Source organism: Heterocephalus glaber, unplaced genomic scaffold (genome assembly GCF_053883595.1).
Source record: "Heterocephalus glaber isolate CG9 unplaced genomic scaffold, H.glaber_assembly_v1.0 deba00001460, whole genome shotgun sequence".
Taxonomy (NCBI): Eukaryota; Metazoa; Chordata; class Mammalia; order Rodentia; family Bathyergidae; genus Heterocephalus; species Heterocephalus glaber.
The window spans coordinates 2,709,623-2,724,476 of NW_028258307.1; the positions used below are offsets into that span (position 1 = coordinate 2,709,623).

The 14,854-nt window shown below is 45.3% G+C and overlaps 1 protein-coding gene across 3 annotated transcripts in view; it reads right to left on the reverse strand.

Moving 5' to 3' along the window:
* Extl3 (exostosin like glycosyltransferase 3) overlaps window positions 1-14,854 on the reverse strand; it is a 113,307-nt gene that overhangs the window by 42,162 nt on the left and 56,291 nt on the right. Inside the window, exon 1 of one of the 3 annotated variants that reach the window (XM_087216707.1) lies at window positions 4,022-4,148. The exons of 1 other annotated variant lie outside the window; for it this stretch is intronic. The gene's annotated coding sequence lies outside the window, so the exon portion shown is untranslated. Of the gene's footprint in view, window positions 1-3,852; window positions 3,993-4,021; window positions 4,149-14,854 lie in introns of those variants that run through there. One more of the 3 variants, XM_004848428.3, reaches the window with a different exon arrangement.

Here is a 14,854-nt window from a genome sequence, read left to right on the forward strand (position 1 = left end):
TAGGAAAAAAACTACCAACCTTTGTTTTGCTTTTATTAAAAACGAAGTGGAGTGTAGAAAAGGAGTGAAGGTTACTGTCAGCCGATGCTGTGGACCGCATATTGTATTCTGTTCTGAGAGTTCCATTCTGAGGGCAGAGGACTCAGAAGTTAGCAAGTGGACTTAAAACTGTCAAATCAGAAACAGCTGATGGAAAAAGGAGTATTTAGTCCAGGGAACAGAGAATGGAGGAAAGGATGGCAATCTCAATGACTATGGAAGCCCAAAGAGTCAAGTAAATGAGGGAAGTTGGCTGGTAAGGACTTGGGAAAATAAAGTCTATTTAATGTCTAAAGGAGATTACTGGCATCAGAAATATGTGCTATGCATCAGAAATCTTCAAACATCTGAAGAACTGCCATAGGGAACAGGAATAGATTTGTTCTATGTGGCCCTAAAGGATGACATTTTTAGGGAGGCAAACCACATCTCAATCTAAGGAAAAGTTTCCCAGCAGCCAGAGTACAAACTGAAATGGGCTGCCAAGGGCTGGTGACATCACTGTAAGAATTTACATGGGGAGCCAGGTGTGGTGGCCCATGCCTGTAATTCCAGCACAAGGGAGGCTGAGGCAGGAGGATTCCCACAAGCTCAAGGTCAGCCTGGGCTATATAGTAAGACCCTGTCTCAAAAAAAAAAAAAAAAAAATTTACATGACAACAGGTTAGTCAATATTACTAACCAGTTCAAGAATTCTGTCACTTTTTACCTTGGTCAAATAACCTAATCTCCAAGTTCGGTTTTCTTTCCTGCCTATTTCCCCTTGAAAAAAATGTTAATGTTTATCCTCCCACCTCTCAGTGACTTTAAAGATCAAAATCTGTGTAAGAAAAATGTGGGGTTAGGAAGGCACCACAGTGCTAGTTCCTGCCTACATGCATGAGCCCTAGGTTCAATCCCCAGCACCAGGAGAGAGGAGAATTTAAAAAGGGGGCGGGGGAGGGGGGACTATACAGCCACAAAGAACTTAAATAGTCACTCTTATAATCTATGTCTTATCATTCTTATGCTAAGGGTATATTCCCAACCTATTTTATTTTTTTATTACTCCTCCCTCAAAGTAACAAAGGAAGTTGTAGAAAAGGGTTAAAATGATGACAACGTGAGACATTAAGATAACAGGGAAAACTGTCAACAAAACAAACATCCTGGATGTTAATCATTAATATCTCTGACCAGGCTAAAAGGTACTAGACCCAGTCAAATGGAGGAATATACAAAGGTAATGGAGTGTGTCTATGTGTGTTGTGATATTCTAGGCCAGGCCAGGCACAGGCAAGCTACAGCTACTGCCTCGTTTTCTTTTTCTTTTTTTTTTTTTTTTTTTTGGTACCAGGGATCAAAGTTGGGACCTTGCACTTTGGGAGGCAGGTGGGGGAACCACTGAGGTAAATCCCCGGCCCCGCTTGGTTTTCTAAGTAAAGCTGCACTGGAGCACAGCCTTGCTCACTCACTTGGCTATGGATTGTGTAGGCATTACTGCATTTGTTATGGATTGTGTAGCTATTCTTCATATACCGCTTTCACTATGGCTCATCCTCCTATGGCTCCAGCCTGGGATTTGAATGGGTCACTTGGATGCCTCTGAGCAATATCCTACACCATACACTATGACCTAACTACAGGACAGGTTTGTTTGTATGAGTCTCCAAACTCCTACTTGCAAGATTACAGACTTTTAAAAATCCTGCTTCTTTTCAACCTAATTATATCACCCAAGACACTTGGAAGACTGAAAATGTAAAGTCGTGTGCGACTGGTTCACATAGGAAATAATCGAGCTTGCTTACAGGTGAGCACAACTCACTCTCTTGAGAACTCAATGCCACCTGCCTGAGATTTGCTATTTTCACAGAACCTCCTTTCTTTCCTGAGTTTAGCTGCCTCAACATCACATGCTTTAAAAAAGAAAAGTGACAAAAAATTAAGAGAAAACAAAAACAAAAAGAAAAGAAATACTTTAGGAGAAATTCTCTGAGCTGAGCTTCATTTCCAGGAGAAATCAGTAGGCAGCTGTAGGACTCGATGAAACGTTCCTGCTTCACACTCCTTGCTCCTTGAAGTAACTGCCCGAGACGCTCACACTGTCACCGGGATTTTCACTTTTTTCCTGGCTCTACCTCAGGCAATACCAACCACCCTTCTCCAGAAGGCTTGTCGCCAGTCACAGCTCCACAGGGACAGCTGCCACTGCCTCCCCCTGGGCCACCCTTCAATGTCACTCACCCCACAGCTAGCCTCATGTCCTGAGGACATGGCCTCCTCTACTACCAGACTCTTCGGAGGGCTTCAAATCCTCTGTTGGATCTTGCTCCCTCTCCTAGAAAATCCATTTCTCTTTCTAGCCTGTTCTGTCAGTCTTTACTCACAGGTGAAAACCCTCAGACCTAATTAAGAAATTCCAACCACACACCAAATACTTAATAAGTTTTCCCCTAGAAAGTGAGAGGTAGGGGAATGAAGACACAAGCTTGTCAAGCATCTAAAGTTATTAAATACATGACTCAAGAACGTTAATGGGCCAGAATTCTAGTCCTCTTTCAGAAAACATTCTGGCTAGCCTCTCATACTCCTGAGTATTTACTCCCCAGGCTCCCCACAGGCAAGAGATCAAGAAATTCCCACAGGATAAGGTATTTTTAACACACCAGAAAAAGGGTTTAAGAACATGGCAATGAAGCTGTTGAGAAGGCCTATCTGTGCTCATGACTAAAAATGCCTCTCGAATTACCAGCCCAGTGTCTGGACAATTACACAACAGTCACTGGACCAGAGAGCAAGGCTCGCTGATGGGCAACATATGGAAAAGTGCAGTCTGCAGGACTGCCACACACTCGGATTTGAAAAAAAGAAAGAAAAAGAATCCCCCCCCGGGGGGGGGGGCGGATGCTGTCTTCAAAGGCGAAGTTACCTAAATTGGAAGAACAACAGAACAAAGTGAAGAGAAGAAATGCTAAACACACCTCTTAAATAAATCACGTATGGGAAAGAAAAAAGGACCTGCGGTGTTCCGCGTTTCCTCCTCCACCAAAGGAGCCAAACCAAAAGGACCTAATGAAGCCTTCAGAACGTTTAAAATAAAAGAAAAAACAGTCCTGGCTGGGGAGAGGAATCCCACCAAATTCTGGTCTGCTGGGGGTCATAGGGAGTTAAAAAGGAGCTAAATGTGGGCACGGGAGAAAGCAGCACCCCAGCCCCGGCTCGCGCCCAAGGGCTCCGGCCTGGGACTGTCGCCTCGTATGGCTGGGGTACGGAGGGCACCCCGCAGCCCCTCTCCGGAGCCCCAGGAGCACCGAGCAGCAGCACCTGGACCCCTAGACAGGAGGCGGCCATCAGAAAGAAAAGGAGGCGAGCCAGGAACGCAAGCCCCGGGAAGGGCGGCTGCAAGTGGCTGTGCGTGGAGCAGCCAGACAGAGGTGGGAGTGTGCACGAGGAACACGGGAGGAGGGGGGCGGACAGCCGGACAAACGTCGCGACAGGAGACGCCGCCGCCGGCAGCTAGGCAGCTCCGCGGCAGGAGGGCGGAGGGCTCCGCGGATGCCGGCGTGCAGGCAGGCGGCCGGAGGTGCGTCCGGGTCCGGGGCCGGGGCCGGGGACGGGGACGGGGCCGGGGGCGGGAGCGGTGCTCCCCACCCGGCGGAGGCCTCCGGTCTTCTGCCAGGTCCCCGCGGCGCGGAACAGGCCTACTCCGCTCCGCCGCCGCCTCCCGCCCGGCTCGGCTCCTGCCGCCGCGTCCCCCGCGCTCGCGCCCGCCCCAGACCCTCTCGAACTCGGTCCCCGCTCCTCTGGCTCCCGCGCCGGCCGAAGTCCTACCGGCTTCCAGTTCAGGGAAGAGCTGCCGCCACCGCTGCCGCCGCCTGCGCGAAACTCGGCTTCCCAGAAGCCGCCCTGGCCGCCAGCCGCGCGCCTCCCAGGCCGCGCAGGAATCTCCACTCCCCCTGCCGGCCGACAGCCATTTCCGACAGGCGACTGCGGAACTTACCGAAGTGCACCGGGCCGGAAATGGCCGAAGCGGTGTGGGCTAGCCCGCGGGAGGGGGCGGGCGCGTTCGGAGTTTGGCCGACTGCACCCGAAGGCCGCTGCGGGGCTCACAGGTCGAAGCCGCAGGGCCGGAGCGGGGGATTGTGGGAAGCGCGGGGATGCGCGGGCTCCACAACTTGAGACCTGCGTGCTACGAACGCCATTTGGCCGCGGAGTGCGAAGAGAATGCTTTGTTGCGGACCCCCGTAGGACCTGGACCCCTCTGCTTCAGCAGGGTCGCAGGCGGCCCGGAGCATGCGGAATGGCATTCAAGGCACCCCCTCCCCAGTCTAAAAATAAACCCATCCCGGGAGGCGACCCTTCCCAAATGAGGCAGCTGCAATTTGGAAACGCTGAATATTTAACTACAAAGAAAAGGCACGTTTGTAAGGATGCTTAACAAAAAATCCCGGGGCTTTGCAAAAACAACAGGTTAATCAGCTGTGTGAGTTAAAGGATAAAATGGCCACCGTTAAAATTCCTAAGAGTCAACCCCAGTGAACCCAAAAGTGCACATCTGCTAACCCCAAGGAACTAGTAACTGTGTCTGTCCACGGTTGGACATGAGGACAAGACCCCTCAGGCGACCGTAACAAGGAATTGGGATGGAGGGAGGACCGCTTACCAGTCCTGAAAGAGGCACCTGGTCACTTGTTAATTTAGGATTGAGTTATAATCATCTTTTAAAATATATAATTGCAGGATAATCTAAGACCAAATTTGCTTTAACATTTTTTTCCAGAAGTTTTAATCCCCAGAGGACACAGTTTCCTCCCCAGAAAGCCCCAGACACCAGGCCAGGTTGCCTCGGGTCCCTGTGCTTGGGTGGTCTGGTGCTTTAAGAGGGCAGCACCTCAGAGTTGCACAGCTGCCGACCCATGGCCCTCCTGGAGTAGCTGGGAGGCTGAGAAAACAGGGAAGACTGATTGGATTCCCACAGGGGACAGTTTGGATTAAGGTTGTTAAGGATTCCATTTACAAAACAAAACTTTCAAAATGCTAGCAACCTAATCCATCCCCCCAAATCAGCCCCTTTCTCTCTGAACCTTTTTCCTTTCTTTCCTGACATCTTGTTACTCTGTCCTCTCCTATTCTTCTCCCATCACATCTACTTCTTCCTTGCCTTTGCCCTTTGTTACTATGAACGAACATACTCTTTGAAAGGCCAGCCTGCATTGTTTATGTACAAAAACATAACTTTTACCAGTTTTGTTGAGAGCCAGATGAAGGAGAAGCAACTGTACAAACCAGAAGCAGTCCAGAAAATGAAACTGGGAAAATGTGGTCCACATAACATGAATTATTTCATCTGTGTCTCTTCTCTACCCCCCTACCCCCACAGCTCATCTGCTTGGCTGGCCTCCAGCAGGCAGGAGCCTGGCAGTGTGGGAGGAGACCTGACAGGAAACAGGGAAGAATTTCCAGGTATTGGTTCACCTCCACACTGGCTGGACATGCAGATACCTGCTACTAACAGGAGTCAGTCATCTTATGCATTAAGCAACTTAACACGTTGCTGTCCCTAACTCCAACTTACTGGATTTTAACAATAACCGAGCATCAAGAAGGGATATTTACCAATAACTTGGAGGACCCATAACTTCACTGTCTTCTTGCCGCTGCAACCTGCTGCCACGAATCATTTCCACCTGCTACAGATCCCTTGCCACAGCACTCCAGTCCCGATTTTCCCTCGGGCCTCTAGATACCATCACAGCAGCATCATCCTATTAGCACATATTTTCTGAATGCTTAATTACCAGGTAATGAGTTACACCCTTTATATGCACAGTCTTATTTTAATCTTACTGGGAGGTATCTACCTATAGACAGGGAACTGAAACTTTAAGAAGCTAAATATATTAGGGTCAGAGTTTGGTGCAAAGTGCAGATGGGCTCCAAGTCCTCCTCTGAACTCTAATTTTTATTTTTGGGGGGGTACCAGAGATCGAACTTGGGACCTTGTGCTTGTAAGGCAGGCACCGGAACCACTGAGCTAAATCCCCGGCCCTGAACTCTGTAATTTTTTGTTGTTATTGTTGTATTGGGGATTAAACCCAAGGCCTTTACAATGAGCTACATCCCCAAACTTTTTCAAAATTTTGAGCCAGGGTCTGACTAAGTTACCCGGGCTGGGCTTGAACTGGCCATCCTCCATCTCAGCCTGAGTGCTGGGATTACAGGTGTGCACCACCACACCTGGCTTCTTTATTTTTTTCATTTTACTTTTTTTAGTACTGGAGATTAAACACAAGGCCTCTTGCACACTAGGAAAATGCTTTACCACTGAGTACATATCCAGCCCTTTTTATTTTATTTTGAGACAGGGTCTCACTATGTTGGCAAGGCTGGCCTCAGAGTTACCATCCTGCTGCTTGTTTCAGGCTTCCAGGTAGGTAGCTGGGATTACAGGTGTGCGCCACCACCTCTGGCTCTACTCCCATATTCTTGACCAGAATCATTTGATTATCTTACCTGGATGTTAAACTGAATATGTCACACTGAAGCCTTGCTGTCCTTGAATGTCCTTGTTTAAAATGTTTCCAGTATTTTTCCTGACACAGAAAATCCAAATTGGCATCACCTTTGACTTCTCTCTTTACACTCACATTCAATTTCCAAGAGTTAAAGGCTTGACCTTATAGTCTCTACCATCCACCTCTTGCAATTCCACATCTACTTCACTGGTCCGCGTCCCCGTTACTCCTGGACTGTTGCCTCAGTACCAAAATTCCTGGCTTGGAAAAGATAATCATTTCTCCTTAAGAAGCCAGTGCCATAGGATAATGGCAATGAAACTAGTCTTCATTGATCTTACCATGTTTGGAAGTTTTATGGCATTTATTTCTCTCTCTCTTTTTTTTTTTTTTTGGTACCAGGGATCAAACTTGGGTCCTTGTGCTTGCAGGGCAGGTGACCGCAGAACCACTGAGCTAAATCCCTGGCCCCAATTATTTCTCTTTTTAATTTTGAACTTAATCTAAAATAGTTTCCTATTGTTGTTTGATAGGCATCTATACAGATCTTTATCTGCACTAAGAATTCAGGAAGAGCAGGACCCACTGTATCTTTGGTTGCCAAAAGCAGGAACCTATGAGTCTTCTCTCCATGTAATCACAGGGACCCAACATTAAGTCTCCAGTCTCCTTTCTTTTGACTCCTAATTTTAAATTCCTAGAAGACAAACATGATTGATCCAGCTTGGGTCACATGTCTTGGATCATTCATCTTGGGCTAAGCAGCAGTTCATGCAGGAATAAACATAACTACTAGGAGCCTTGCCTATAAATGGGGCTTGTCCCCAGAAGAGAGAAGAAAATGGAGCCCACATACAAAGGGAAGCAAATAAACCCATGAGAGATGGAGGGAGAACCCTCAGAGTCTTTTAGCTCTTACTATGGTTTAGATCTAAAATGTCCCCCTGAAAAAAAATAAAAATTAAAAAAAAAAATAAAATGTCCTCCTGAAAGCTCATATGTTCATTCGGAGGCAGTGCTTCAGGAAGGTGGTTGCATCATGAGGGCACTAACTTCATTAGTGGGTCCTAATTTGATGGTATTATTGGGAGGTAATAAAATCAAGAGGCAGGGCCTAGTTGAAGGGAGTGGAGCATGGGGGTGTGGACCTTAGGGACTATATCTGGTCCCCTGCTCCTTCCCCTGGGGCTCTCTCACCCTCTCTGCTCATTGGCTGCCATGGGGTGAGCAGCTCTGCTCCATCATGTCCTTCCATCATAATGTCTGAACCTCACCACAAGCCTAGAAGCAACAGATCCAAGTGACCATGAACTGAACCATCTAAATCGACAAGCCAAAATAAATCCTTAAGTTCTCGAGTATTTTGGCAAAAAGTGGACTAACACAACTCTGGTCTCCACATGCCCTGCTGTCATCAGATGTCCATGAGATTGCATATGGAGGCTTATTATAAAATATATCCTTTGAAAAAAACATTATTTAAGCTAACATGAATAGTTTTCTATTCCTGGTAGCCAAACATGCCCTGACTAAAGTTCTAATACTCTTCCCTGAAAAGAACTGAATAGTTATAGTGTGCCAGACACTGCTCTGAACACTTGTCATGTACTATGGTTTAACTAAAATGTCCCCCCAAAGTCTCATGTATTTGGAAGGGAACTGAATCATGGGGGTGCTGTACTCACGAATGGACCCAACCACTGATGAGTTCAGTAGCCGAATATGCTGCTAGGAGGTGGGCTTGGATGAAGATGGGCCACTGGGACCTGACCTGGAAAACTATATTCTTGACACCAGCTCCTCCCTTCTCTCTTTGCTTGCTGGCTAGTATGACTTGAGCAGCTTTTTATCCACCATGCCCCTTGCCATCTGTTTCTGCCTGGAGACAGCTGACCATAGACTGAAAGTGAGCCAAAATAAATGTCTCTCCTTTAACTTATGATGTTGAGTATTTTGCCCCAGTGACAGGAAAGTGTCTGTGGCATCATTCTATTATCTCATTCAGTCCTTTAACGACACTAACATGATTATTTCCACTTCACAGATGAGGAAACTAGAGCCCAGAGAGGTTAAGTAACTTGCTCCACTCACATGCCTGGTAAGTGGTAGTGCCGGGTTTTGGATCCATACAGTCTGACTCCAGGAGAGCCTGAAATATTAACAACTATGCTATCTTGTAGTTAAGAAAAACACTAATAGCACTGTGAATTGCATGCTGCATTCATGAATTTGATTAAAACATCTGATTTCTTAAATGAGTTCAAATGCAGAAATGATACAAAAGACTGGCTATCTAGATAAATTGGTAAGAATTTAATTTTTTCACAAGGGACTTAATAGTTTGAGTTGTAGATATTAGAGAAATATAAAATGTGTGGTGTAACACATTTAATAATAATAAATAATAACACTAAATAAAACTGTTCTTTTATGGGAAGTTATTTATTTTACAGATTTCAGAAAAAAAATGCTCTTTGCAAAGGGAGGTTCCCACTGATTATTTTTCCTGGAATCTTTAAAATCCAGTAGAACTGGGTTTTAGTCCTATGGAAGGAGAAATTGAAGACAGAAGTTCCTGACCCTTAGGCAGAGAGGCGCCAGTGGTCACTCTGCATGACGGCTGCCAGGCCCAAATGCCACTCAGCAGAGCTTCCAGATCTATCACAAGGAAGCCACTGGTGACCCCCAGCAACCTTCAAAAGGTCTTATTCCGAAATTATCAGTGAGTTTAATCAGATAAGAACTTGTCCAATCTGTAATGCTTTGATTTCAAAAGAAAGTGCTGATCACCACTATTTGAGATCTTTTCTATATATACCTTATTGGACAATTGTGTGGTTTACAATTAGAATAATGAATGACAACTTCTAGATTGGGGTCCAAAAATTTGATTCTCTTCAGGCTATCCGTGCCAAAAAGAGACAAAAGGTCATCTTCTGAGGCTCTAAGGACAGCGGCTCATTACCTGCTAAGTGGCTTACTCTGCAAGTCCTGGCTTTGATGTTACCTTTTTAAAGTGGCTGTTTTTCGTCTGGCAAAAGGTGGGCAGTTTGGGTGATTCCTTGATAATTTATGGCAAGAACACTGAGTTAACCCCAGCCTCAGGACAAAGCACAATTTATTGTCAAAAAAACTGTATGTGAGCCAGGTGTGATGGTGCAGGCCTATAATCTCAGCACTCGGGAGGCTGCAGCAGGAGGATCGCCCCAAGTTTGAGGCCAGCCTGGGCTACATAGTGAGTTCCAGGCCAGCCTGAACTACATAGGGAAACCCTGTCTCAAAAAATTAAATAAATAAATAAAATTTTAAAATGATGTGTGGGCTGGGGGTCTCAGAGGTAAAGGACTTGACCAGCATGTGTGAGGCCTTGATGCCCAGGACTGAATAGAAAAATCAAGTTAGCTATGACCAACAGTGGATATCAAAATGCCATCAGCATTTTCTGAGCTTGATCTTAGATATTCTACATAATGATACAAATGTTCCTACCTAAGGCAAACATAAAAGCACCTAACATTTCTTTGAAATTATCTCATTGAGTAGCAAAATGTGCTTACCTAGACATAACATGCTTCAACACAGTCTGTTTGGAGGACTTGGTGTAACGACAGCTATAACCAGACAAAGAAGTAAAAGCCAGAGTATCGATGGCTGAGGCCCACTGTCACATTCGTGTGCAGCTGTATGACTCTGAGTGCCCTTACACCAAAAAAGTTACCTACAGATTCAAAAAAATCAACAGCTCACCATTTTCTCTTTAACATGCCTTGTCTGAATGAGGCATCCCAGTTTCAAACCACCACAAAAGTTCTTAACATCAATTAACTTCTTAGCTAACCAACTGGGCTGGAAAATCAAAATGAAAGGCACAATTTTCAGAAGTAATCACAAAATATACTTTCAAAATAGTATAATTTAGCTGGGCCTGGTGGCCCATGCCTATAATCCCAGCACTGTGGGAGGCAGAGTCAGGATTCCAGGTTCAAGCCCAGCCTGGGCAGTGTAGCAAGACCCTGTTTCAAAATAAAATGAGAAATAAATTGGGCTGGGAATGTAGCTAAGTGCAAAGGCCCTGGGTTCAGTCCCCACTATCTGTATCTCTCTCTCTCACACACACACTCACACACACACACACACACACACACAGGCTGTTAGTACCTTATGTGAAATATATTGAACAAACATGAAAACTCTGTAAACATTCAAGCACCACAATGCATCTGTATTTCTTTTCTTTTTTTTGTACTGGGGATTGAACTTGGGACCTTGCGCTTGTGAGGCAGGCGGTGGCACCACTAAGCTAACTCCCCACCCCTATCTGTATTTCTTTTATGTGCACATAGCTCTGCTGCCATGATGATGGTTTATCTTTTTTATTTTGTATTTAATTAGCTTAAAAAATAAACATCTAAATATTAGTGGGAACACAAATAATAGTTTAGATAAACTAATAAACTATACATTTTTATCTCTGTGTATCAACCACTTTGGGTTTTTTTTTTATGTACTTTGAATGGACTAGTATATGTTTCTATATGATTCCCAGTCATTTCTAAAGGTACTAGCACATTCCATGGTCTAGTTCAAATGGTTTGCTTTATTTTGTTTTTGTTGTTGTTTTGTTTTCTTTAGCTGAGTGGTTTTGAGTGACAGTTTGTGGACCAAGACAGAATGAAGTTTTCATCAGTTCACTGATACATAAGAAAAGCAAAGACCGGCTAGTGAGTTTGTTTTTGTTCTTTTTGTGGTACTGGGGATTGAACCCAGGACCTTACACATGTTAAACAAGCATTCTATCACTGAGCTACATCCCCAGCCCTGTTTGTTTGTTTGTTTGTTTTTGAGACAGGGTCTCACTGAATTCTCAGTCTGATTTCAAACTTTTGATCCTCCTGCCACTGCCTCCAGAGTAGCTGGGATCACAGGCATGTGCCCCATTCCCAGCTCCAACTTAGTGAGTTTTTAATAAAGTTAAGTTTATTCAATTAAAAAGATCCCTTTTTAGGGCCAGGGATTTAACTCAGTGGCACCACACCTGCCTCATGAGCACAAGGTCCTGAGTTCAATCCCTAGGACAAAAAAAAAAAATCCCTTTTTAAATTTTTGGTTTTTGGCAGTCCTGGTGATAGTATTGAGGACCTTTGTTTTGAGCTGTAGCCCTACCCCCCACCTTTTTCTTTTTTGAGACAGGGTCTTCCTAAGTCACTAAATTGCTCAGTCTAGGCATGAACTTAACAATCCTCTCACCTCAGCTTCCAGAGTGCTGGGATTTCAACCATGTGCCAGCACACCGGGCTAAAAGATGTCTTTCAGTCTGACATGATGTCTTTTTCTTTCTTTCTTACTTGACATAATACTGAAATGTACTTATTTTGGTTCCTCCTCTCCAGTCATTTTTTTACTGGTCCATTAAATCTAAGAGTATGATAACTACTAGTGTGCCAAAATGTTATGATTTCCATTAAAAAAATCCCCCAAAAGGTTCATGTATTTGAAGGTTGGCTTCTAGAAGGTGACTGGATCATTACAGCTCAAACTTCATCAGTGGATAAGTCGTCCACTGATAGGATAATAACTTGAAGGCATTATTGAGAGGTGATGAACACAGAAAGTGGAGTCTAGTTGAAAGGAATGGATAATGAGATGTGATCCTTATACAGTCCCCAGCCCTTTCCTTGCTGACTCTTTCACTCTTTCTCTCCTGGTCAATATGAGGTGGATAGTTTTCCTCTGCCACACTCTTCTGCCTCACCACAGTCCTAAAAGCAATGGAGTCAGGCAACCATGGACTGAAACCTCTGAAACTGTGAGCCAAATTAAATCTCTCCTCCTTTAGGTTGTTTGTGTCAGATATTTGTCACAGCGACTGAAAGCAGACTAACACACCAACTCTATTCCTCTGTGGCATTTTAAGGCATATAGCACCCTCCCCAAATGTTACTGGAAACACTCCTGTGGTAGACAGCCTCTGAAACAGCCCCCATTGTCTCTCCATCCTCATACTCAAAGTTTTGGGTTGTCTCTGACCGACAGAACACACTGAACGTTATGGTATCAACTCCCAAAGTGAAGTGACACAAGGCACTTCAGCTCCATCTTGGTTGCTCTGTCTAATAGCACTGTGGCATATTGCAATATCATGATAGCACTATGGGGAGACCCCCACAATGAAGAACTGAGGCTTCCTGTGTATGACACAGCTGTGAGACCAGAAGCAGATCTTCCAGCTCCATGCAAGCCTGCAGATGACTGCAGCCTCATGAAAGACCCTGAGCCAGCACCACCAGCTAAACTGTCACCAATCGAGTGAGAGTTCTTTTGCTCAATTCAGATAGAAATCATGAATTGGCAAAGTGCAGCTCTGCTAGTGGCCCTGACACCAGTTAAGGCCAGACGCCGTTGGTTGACTTCCAAGTGCTGGTCTCTGTTGCTGATCTTCACTGGCTGCTGGTCTCTGATGCTCTGCAGGTCTAACAGCCCCTAGCATTTATTGTCCCCCTCTTTTTTATTTTTTAATTTTTTATATTTTTGGTACAGGGGATCGAACTCGGGACCTTGCGCTTGTGAGGCAGACGCCAGAACCACTGAGCTAAACCCCCGGCCCTCGCCCTCTTTTTTAAAAGCTGCCCCTCTGTCCACACTACCCAAGCTAAGAATCCCAAGTAGATGTATAGGGCCTTGTAAGCCCACACTACACAAGAAATAAATCAGAGCAGATCTACAGGCCCACTGGAGTGACACTTTATTTGAACAGCACAGGGGAGTCAGTGCAGCAGAGTGAGCCCTCCTAGACCCACCCAAGAAGTATGAGCAGAGTGCTGCTTATACTGCCCCTGAGGCCTGTGACTGGTCTGACTTTGGGTCTGCTGATTGGTCCAAACTGGTCTAAGCCTCTAAGTCCATGCCTTCCAATCCAAGCCTACTGACTGCTCCAAATTCAGTTCTATTTAGTTTTACATTTGAGCCTGCTATGGTCAGGGCAGCATCTTCCAGAGCAGGTGCAGGGCATCCAGCACAGCTGCAGTTGTCACAGCAACAGTTCCACAGAATGGTGGTCCATGCAGGTGTTTGATTGACAGCTGTCATGTCTCTGTGAACATCCTGGGGCTGAAACCTGGGAATCTTCTGAGCAGCTAGCTGTGATATCATAGTTTACTGGGGTATAGGGAGGTCAAGGCTATTAATAATGGGCCCAGAAGCCTCTTTGATCTCTGCCATGTTAGGGACGGCTTCCCACCACTTCAGCATCTGGAGTGGCAGGAGTGGGGAGGGTACCACACTGGTGGTCAATATATACCCTTACCAAAGCAGCCCAGTGAGTGACCTTGAAGCAACCTCAGAGGTGGCAGGAGGTCATGCACCGGGCCCATCAGGGAGTGAGGGAAGGAGTGTAGTGAGTCATTGGCCAAACCAGGGTCCCCTCCAGAAAAAAGGGTCAGGCTCTGTTCACGTGTCACCCAGCTTCCTAATCTAGACACCGTGGGATGATAAATGTTTGTATTTTATTTTTGTTTTTTGGGTTTTTTGGTTTTTTGAGATAGGGTCTCATGGTTCAGACTGGCCTTGTACTCACTATGTATCTAGGCTGGGCTTGAACTTGTGGTGATCTAGAAGTTGTCATTCATTATTCTAATTGTAAACCACAAAATTGTCCATTTTAAGACAGGGTCTTGCTAAGTTGCTAAGTTGTCCAAGGTGGGCTCAAACTTGATTCTCCTGCTTCAGCCTCCCAAGTGCTGGGATTACAGGCATGCATCACCACACCTGGCAAATGTCTGTATTTTAAACCACCACATTTGAAATAATTTGTTACAGAGCAATGGACCATGAATACAGCTCCTGTATTCCACACAAGTGGTTAACGCCTGGCCCCCCAGGAGCACACTGCAGAAGCTGCCTGTTGTGGACTTACGGCTTTGCTTGGAGGGAGAGAGGACGGCAGACGCTGATCTGCATTGCTGCAGCTTTGGTTCACTTAGTCTGACCTTTTTCTCCTCCCCTGCTTTCTCTGCTTTTCTTATATTGTCCAAAGTACTCAGCAAACTGAGCGATTTATTCTCTAGCTGGGGAATCAATTCCACAGGTTTGTGGACTTTGTGAAAGAATCATTCTATGTAAATATTGTATTTTATGAAAATGTAGAAATCTAGTAAATTTCTATTGACAGAATTCTTAACCCCAGCTGTCCAAATCTTTACTAGTAAAGAGCCATGCCTGGCTCAACAGAGGAGCAGGTCTCATATTTTGCTGAGAAAATAGAAGTCAACAGACATGATCTCTTTTAAATAACTTCTTTCTACCTTTAAGCCTATCCGTAA